The sequence below is a fragment of the Henckelia pumila genome, chromosome 4 (genome assembly GCF_033568475.1).
Source record: "Henckelia pumila isolate YLH828 chromosome 4, ASM3356847v2, whole genome shotgun sequence".
Lineage (NCBI taxonomy): Eukaryota > Viridiplantae > Streptophyta > Magnoliopsida > Lamiales > Gesneriaceae > Henckelia > Henckelia pumila.
In genome coordinates, this window is record NC_133123.1 from 59,876,660 (window position 1) to 59,885,577 (window position 8,918).

Here is an 8,918-nt window from a genome sequence, read left to right on the forward strand (position 1 = left end):
TGCTATAAAACTCTAAACTCATAAAACATGTAATAACATGTAGATCATAGAATCATCATCGACTCTTAATTCTTACACGTAACGATTCATCTAAAGCAATAACACATAAAGCATAATAAAAAATTCATCTCTAGAATGGCATATCACAACATGCTAGCATTTATAACTGCATATTCTAAACCATAGAAAACTCTAGGTTAATGCATAAATGCAATGCATGTGCCAAGGAAAAGGCTATCAAATCTGATACCAATAAGCTTAGTTCTTGGGATCCCGGGGAATAAAATCTTTAACTAACCACCGACTCTCCCAATCGAAGTGGTGTTAAATATCTCAATTCCCCTGACTTTGGTGCAATTATAGTGAGTCATCTAGCTCTGGATATAAATCTATATTCCGTGCCATGAGTCATCTGACTCTGGAAGTAAATCTAAATTCCATGCCACTCAACTACAGTTCTCCAAACGTCATATGCACTCTAGGCCATTCTGCCCTCTGTGCTATTCAAGGTAGAGTTCAAGATGAATGCAACACCATCTGGATGCATTAAATCATACATAAGCTAAAGCAAAATCTTGAACACATCAAGAATATATTTATATGCATGTAAGTAATCAAGGATACCAACAAAAGCAAGTAAATCACATAAGAGCAATGAAACAACTAAGTATGTGATTTCAGGATAACTAGAAAACCACCACGTTCTCGAGTTGTTCTACCTGGCAGGAATAATGTCGATTCATACCTTTCATCGCGATTCAAACATCTTGAATCTTTTGCAAATGCTGATCAATCTTAAACTAGCCAAATCGATTATACAATTCTGCTCATTTCAATCAGTGCTACTTGAAGGTAGTCTTGCTTCAACTTCAACACTTCAAGTCATTCGAACTCGAACACGTCGATTCAACTTCGATAATCTTCAATTCAAATCTGAAATAGATTATAACGTATCTAAACATCAATTCCAATCTGAATCGATGATTCTTTAAAGCTTATACAATTCAAATCTTGCTAATACGATCGGAATTCAAACCGACGTCGCAACTATTCGAGTCCGATAAATATTTCGATTCAAATATCATTATATCTTCATTCTCAACATAATCACATATTCAATTCATCCACAATAACTTGAAGATGAGCTCTAGACATTGAGAATGCATAACAATTCAAATTCTTGAACCGGCGGCGTAACGATATGATTTCGAGCTTTCCAAAAGCTTAAACATCAATATGACAATCATATCAATCTCATATCATCACCAATTCTACAGATAAATTTCGAAATATGTAGCCCCATAATTTCAGAATTTCAACAATTCTTTCAAAAATCGAAAACATGTTCAAACGACGATCTTTTCACGATCCGTCTTAAATATGCTATCGTTGTATCTACTAGAACACGTTTATACAATCAAATCTTAATTCTAACAACATTATAAAATTCAAACATGGTAGAACTTCATAAAACTTACGTCAAAACGTAGCACTCGGAGCTGTGATCGCAAATATATGTTCAATCGGAAATTCTACCGGGCGGATTGATTTTAATCGGGACTTGAAGGGACAAAAATTGGCTTTACCCTTTTCTTCCTCCTTCTCGGTTTTCTTGGCTGGGAATTCTGATATCTCACGTGAATGCTAAGACAAAAGAGATATATATTGAACTATTTGCACTTTAGTCCTTGAACTTTGGCCTAATTGCAATTTAGTCCCCGGACAAACGATTTAATTCAATTTCAATCCTAAATAATTTAAGAATATTAGAATTCAAGTCTAAACTCTAAATATTCTAAAATTAAATATTCTCAAATTAAAATTAAATCATTTCGGACCTTATCGCATTTTAGTCCTTGAACTACTCAATATTTGCAAATTGACCCTTGCTCGGATTTCATCCTCAAATTCAATCTGTGATATTTATCATCTTGGAATTCACATCTTAAATTCCATAAATATCAATTGCAAATATTTTAAATCTTTTAATTTAAAATTCCGGATATTAAAATCTTAAAATCCAAAAATCCTCAAATTAAATATTTCTGACCCGAAATTGAAATCTCTAATTTCCATATTCTTAAATTCATCTTTTCACTTTTATTCGGAATTTAAATATTAAATTCCGTAATTAAGAACTTAATATTTTCGGGCCTTACAGTCAGGTTGAGGGTCCTCAGATGATTCAACAGATGATTGATGCAGTAGAGTTGATCCGACGCATGGTTAAGGCAGCCCAGGATCGACAGGCTAGCTAGGCGAACACCCACCACAGGCCACTTTATTTTGAGGTAGGAGAGTATGTTTTCTTGCGTGTGTCACCTTTCCGGAAGGTGATGAGGTATGGTCGCAAGGGTAAGCTGACACCTAGATTTATTGGTCCTTTTGAGATTCTCGAGAAGGTTGGGGATGTGGCTTATCGTCTGGCCTTGCCACCCGATCTTTCGGAGATCCACGATATGTTCTACGTGTCTTTTTTGAGGCAGTATGTGGCGAACGAGTCGCATATTTTGCATCCAACCAAGGTAAAGGTAGATCGGGATCTATCGTATGTGGAGAAACCCCTACGGATTCTTGACAGAAAGGACAAGGTACTTCGTAACAAGCGCATACCATTGGTTATGGTACAATGGCAACGCAGAGGGATAGAGGAAGCTACTTGGGAGTTGGAAAGCCGGATGTTAGCCGAGCACCCCGAGTTATTTTGAGATTTTGTACTTCTTTGTATCGAGTTATACTTGTTTAGTTGTAATAAAGAACATTTGGTTGGCTATTTATGTTTTCCTCTAAGACTTAAATTTCGAGGACGAAATTTCTTAAGTGGGGGAGAATGTAGTAACCCGCATTTCTAATTAGTGATTAATGAGTAATTAATCACTTGATCATGTCTAGATTAAGTAAAACATGATTAAGTAAGTTCCTGTTGGGATAACAGACTTCAAAAATGGATTCAGAACACTCGAATTAGTTGAATTGGTTCAGCAAGTTTGGACACTCCGAACTGGAGTTCGGAGGATCCGAAGAGGATCGGAGGCTCCGTCGGTGGGATCGGAGGACCCGAACAGGGTTTAGGCTTACGTCATCAATTACGTCAGCAAGGTGACATCATGGATGACATCACTGATGGGACTTCAGAGGACCCGAAGTAAAGATCGGACGGTTCGATCGTGTTCGGACGATCAGAAGTTATGATCGGAGGATCCGAACCAGTTCGGAGGGCCCGAAGCCGAGTTCGGACGGCCCGAACGTCGTCTATAAATTGAGGAGCTGAGGCTCATTTGTGACTCACACATTTCCTCTCTTATCTCTCAATTCCTAAGCCTTCTAACTCAAATCTAGGGAGATCTAAGCATCCTACGGGGAATCCGGAAGTGGCTTAGTGATCTAGACATCGTCGCAGAGCTACGGCCTAGTTTTGAGGCTATCGACAGCAAAGGTCTAACGACGGACGCAGGTATAGCTTTGGCATCCTAAAAATATTTAGGAGTATGCAATAGCTTAATTGAGGCTTTTAGAGCTTAATTGATGATGCATGGATATTTGCATTGTAGTAACAGTAGACTGGACTAGTAGGCTTGAAGTCTAGGTCAGTGGAGCTAGGTTTGACCAGCAGTGTTAAAGGTACGTAAGTACTGACCGAGATAGCCGACATGATATATTTTCTTTTATGTTGCATGAGTATGTGCTATATGTTTTATCATGTTTTAGCATGTTTTACCGTCTTAGCACATACATGATTTTATGTGTGACTGTATCCGGAGAGATGTGAGTCATTGACAGTCTCCATAGGGAACAATGGTCTTATTTTGGACTCGAGTCAGGTATGACAGTTTCCATATGAGGCTTGTATCCTGTTTTGGATTCGGGTCAGGATGGGGTTGGCTCAGCCCTGATATGGAGTATACGAGTACCCCGCGGAGTAGCTCTCTAGCCGGTACTGTATATTCCCGGCGCCATGAGCAAGTATTTTCACTTGAGTTTTAAATCATCTGTGTGCGCATATTTGTATTTATATCATTGCTTCGTATTGAGCGTTCTAGCTCATGCCCCTGTATTTGGGTATCGTGTACCTTGTAGCGGGGCAGGTTTGAGGCTGGACGGTCCAGGCGGCTCTCAGCAGGATTGAGCTTGGGGAGTACGAGGTTGTAGAGGGTAGGGATTTATTTACCCTGAACTTTGATTTGGTTGTATAACAGTATTTATACACTTGTGATAGCGTCGGTTGTATTCTGCCGATTGGATTTGTTGTATTTTAATTATCCGTACTTTACACTTTAAGATTTTATTGCATGCGCTTTTACTATAACTCTGATTAGGTAGTGGATCCGGGTTGGGTCACTACACTCATGCAGCACAAAATCCAGAGCTCCCCTCTTCCACCGTGGCCCTTGTCCCTCCGGCCTCCCAGCTTCTCCCACACCCGAGATGGTTGCTGCTCCCGGGATTGAGGTCGTCGCCCCCACCCATACAGCTCCCCTTGTGACTGAGCCTTCGCCCCTTCTGCCTCAAAAAAGGAAAGCTGTGGTGGAGCCCGACATGGTCGTTCTAAGCAACCCAGAGGAGTAAGAACCTCTCTCCCCCTTCTTCTAGCCCCTTGGCCCTTTCTATGAGGCGTCCCATGGCTCCAGTCCTCCCACCACCCGGGACAACATTTTCACGGCTCAGGCTTCTGGCCAAGGAGTAAGGCTATTGAAGGATGTCCTCACCCCCACCGAACAACAGTACTTATACCGCCAGGGCCCAAATAACAAGTACTTCGAGGGCACCAATCGGATTTTATCTGTAAGATGCACTCTTTCCATTACTTCTATTATAGCACTTGTATTATCCCTAATCATCTTGTCTGCAGGGTTTACATATGCTGGTGGAAAGCTACAAATATGACATCCGATTAGGGTGGGTAGAGAAATATCGGGCTCAGATTGAAGCTGAACGGTCCATGGCTGCCTCAGAAATGTATAAGTAAATGGAGCAAGTCATGGAGATGCTAAGGCAAACCCACGAACAAGTGGTAAGCAGCCTCCGATCTGCTTTAATGATAGCTGAACAAAAACTCCTCGGCGCCTAACAAAATTTGTCCAAATCGGAGGTCGAGCTTCTCCAAACCCATGGAATCCTTGCCGTCACCACCTCCCAACTAGAAACATCGCAAAATGAGACTGCGGAAGCCCGGGCCGAAGCAGTAGCTGCTAAAGATAAGGCGGAGAAGGCTGTATCAGCTCTGGAAACGCGCCAGAAGTCGAAGGAAGAGCTCAAGGCCATGTTCCTTTCCTCCGCTGAATTCCAAGCAGCTGTAGAGGATAAGTCTTATGCCTTTTTTCAGACCGGCTTCTATAAGTTTTGGGATAAATTTGAAGAAGCCGGATTGTGGACCTCTGCCAAGGAATTTTTCCCAAACTTGGACAAGGCCATTGACTCTCTTCCTGCTTCAAAAGGGTCCGATGGAGCAGAGACATCTCAAGAAAATGAGAACTTAGCCACCGGAGGCGATGCTACCCCTTATAATCCAGCAGTTAAGATGTACTCTTGTAATTGGGCTGTGGAACCCCCCCCCCCCCCCCCCCCGCTTGTAATTTTCTTTCAGTTAATGCAAATGGGTTTCTTCAGTATTCGTATTTTGCTTCAATTGCTTGATATTTTGAATTCCAAATATAAATAGTAGGTGCTGAGGCTTGGGATCTCCCGGGCTTGGTAAGTGCCAAGGTTTAAAATTCCTTGGGCTTTAGTAAGTGTCGGGGCATGGAACCTCCCGGGCTTTATAGATTGTCAGGGGTTAGAGTCCCTTGGGCTCTATAAGTGCCGAGGCATGGAATCTCCCGGAATTTAGTAGGTGCCGGGGCATGGAACCTCCCGGGCTTTAGTAAGTGACGGGGCATGAAACATCCCGGGCTTTATAGAGTTCCAAGGGTTAGAATCTCTTGGGCTTTGCAAGTGTCGGGGCATGGAATCTCTCGGGCTTTAGTAGGTGCCGGGGCATGGAACCTCCCGGGCTTTAGTAAGTGCCGGGGCATGGAACCTCCCGGGCTTTATAGAGTGCCAAGGGTTAGAATCCCTTGGGCATTGCAAGTGTTGGGGCATGAATTCTCCCGGGCTTTATAGGTGCCGGTGCATGGAATCTCCCGGGATTTAGTAGGTGCCAGGGCATGGAACCTCCCGAGCTTTAGTAAGTGTCGGGGCATGGAACCTCCCGGTCTATATAGAGTGCAAAAGGTTAGAATCCCTTGGGCTTTGCAAGTGCCGGGGTATGGAATCTACTGGGCTTTATAGGTGCCGGGGCATGGAATCTCCTGGGCTTGGTAGGTGCCAAAGTTTAAAATGTCTTGGTCTTTAGTAAGTACCATGGCATGGAACTGAAAGAGTGGGTGCCCGATGAGCCAACTTGTGGCTAAGGGCTTTGATGACTCTTTTTATAAACAATCTTTTGTTTAATATAATTTACACTTTTATTAATGACAATGACTTTATCTTTCTTCATATTGTGATATTGTGATATACTATTGTTGTTTTGATAAAGACCTTGAATATACTATAGTGTATGTAAGATGTGGTAGAACATGGAGATGTCTATCATGAAACACATCTTATATTCACTGTATATTCTAAACTGTTCCTAGTCGATTGAGCCGTCCGATAATAAGGATAAGGATCGCTTGAGTTTGAGACTAGCATTTGCGATGCGGAGTACCACGTTTCATTGGTAAGGAACATAGAGATGTTCGAAGCATGCAAATGGATATTCATATGATGAATGATCGAACTACCCTATCCGAACTTTCCAAGTGGTTATCACTTATCGAGTGGATATAGTCCGCGGTTTTGGTTGTACACCATTAGTCCTTACTACTTGAAACATCATTGAGACTCTATATGCTAGTACTGTGCTTTGCGTTTACCGACTCTATTGGGGTCATCAGGTGTCGGGATTGGGTACAGTTACAACACATATAGGAGTCGATGCTTTGTTGTCAAGGATTCACCACATACTTGCGAGTGTGGATATCCTATGCGATCTGAGGAGATATTAGTGTGACGAATCTCTGGCCAGAGTACATGATGTGGTTTAAGAAATGGTTTCTTAGTAACACATGCGATGTCACTATTTGATCTTCAAGATGTATTGCATAGTTATCGAATCTCGAACGACTCTCGATATACCAATGGTTGTTGATTCGATCGGGATATATGGATGAAGGGACCGTACTGTACGCTAACCAAAATCTATTGATTCTTGTAGGCACTATCAGTGATACCTAGGGAATCATGGGGCGATGTTGCTAGGCGCTCTTACCATGATTCGATGGGCAAGTCGAAAATTGTTGTTCCGAGTCACAAGGAGTTGTGAGCCCACGGCTAGCTGTATCCCTGAACCATTGAGGGTCACACAGTGTAATGGATTTTTAATCCCCGTTGAGATAGTTAAATTTAAAGAGTTAAATTTAATGAACAAAGAAGTTGGACTTCTTATTTAAGAGTAGATGAGTAAGATTTCCTAAAATGACATAGGGATGTGCATTTTTGGAAATCACTGAATTCGGATTCAGAAAAATTTATCTTGACTTTAAAAGGTGCAGAAATGGTTTCTGTGCACATTGGTGAAATCGGTTTATCAATCGGAGTCACGATGAATTTTATATTAATTTCTGAACATGCGGGCTTTGCTTGTCGGGCTTGAACTTATGACTAATGGGCCCTAAGCTGTTAGTGGCCTACATTATAAATAATTTATTGCAGTACAGAAATTACATACAACAGGTCACAAAATATTTTTAAAACCCTAGCTGCGTTTTTAATAAGTGGCCGCCCCCTCCCTCCCTCTGCTCGAAAAATCCAGCCTGTGAATTTTGAATTACAGTCTTGTTTAACGGATCAAATTCGTTAATTCTCTTCGTAGAAACTTCTGATAGATTTTCTAGTGCAATCTATCAGAGGGATTAATTATCCGTTCGTGGACCTGATTGAAGAACAGTTCGTCCATCAGTTCCAGGGATATACAACAAGAGCAGAGCAATCTGTTGGTGTCCAAAATCTCGATTCGAGATTAAAGGTAAAAATTTATAATTGTTATTTAATTTTTACACACACAATTTAATCGTAAGGTTTTGATACCCACTATGGAATCGTTCCATATAAAATTTTAAACTTTCGCTGCACCGGGTATCAATCCTGATTGATCTGATCGCCGCGTTATCCAACAGGAACCTCCTGGGCTTTATAGAGTGTCAAGGGTTAGAATTCCTTGGGATTTGTAAGTGCCGGGGCATTGAATCTCCCGGCCTTTAGTAGGTGCCGGGGCATGGAACCTCCCGGGCTTTAGTAAGTGCCGGGACATGGAACCTCCCGGGCTTTATAGAGTGCCAAGGGTTAGAATCCCTTGGGCTTTGCAAGTGCCGGGGCATGGAATCTCTTGGGCTTTATACGTGCCGGGGCATGGAATCTCCCGGGCTTGGTAGGTGCCAAGGTTTAAAATGCCTTGGGTTTTAGTAAGTGTCGGGGCATGGAACCTCCCGGGCTTTATAGAGTGCCAGGGGTTAAAATACCTTGGGCTTTGTAAGTGTCGGGGCATGGAATCTCCTGGTCTTTAGTTTGTGCCGGGGCATGGAACCTCCCGGGCTTTATAGACTGCCAAAGGTTAGAATCCCTTGGGCTTTGAAAGTGCCGGGGCATGGAATCTCCCGAGCTTTATAGGTGTCGGGGCAGTGAATCTCCCGGGCTTTATAGGTGCCAAGGCATGGAATCTCCCGGGCTTTAGTAAGTGCTAGGGCATGGAACTTCCCGGGCTTTAGTAGGTGTCGGGGCATGGAACCTCCCGGACTTTATAAATTCCAAAGCTTATAAATGCCTTGGGCTTTGGAAGGCCGGGGCATGGAATCTCCCGGGCTTAGTGGGTGCCGGGGCCTGGAACCTCCTAGACTTTATAA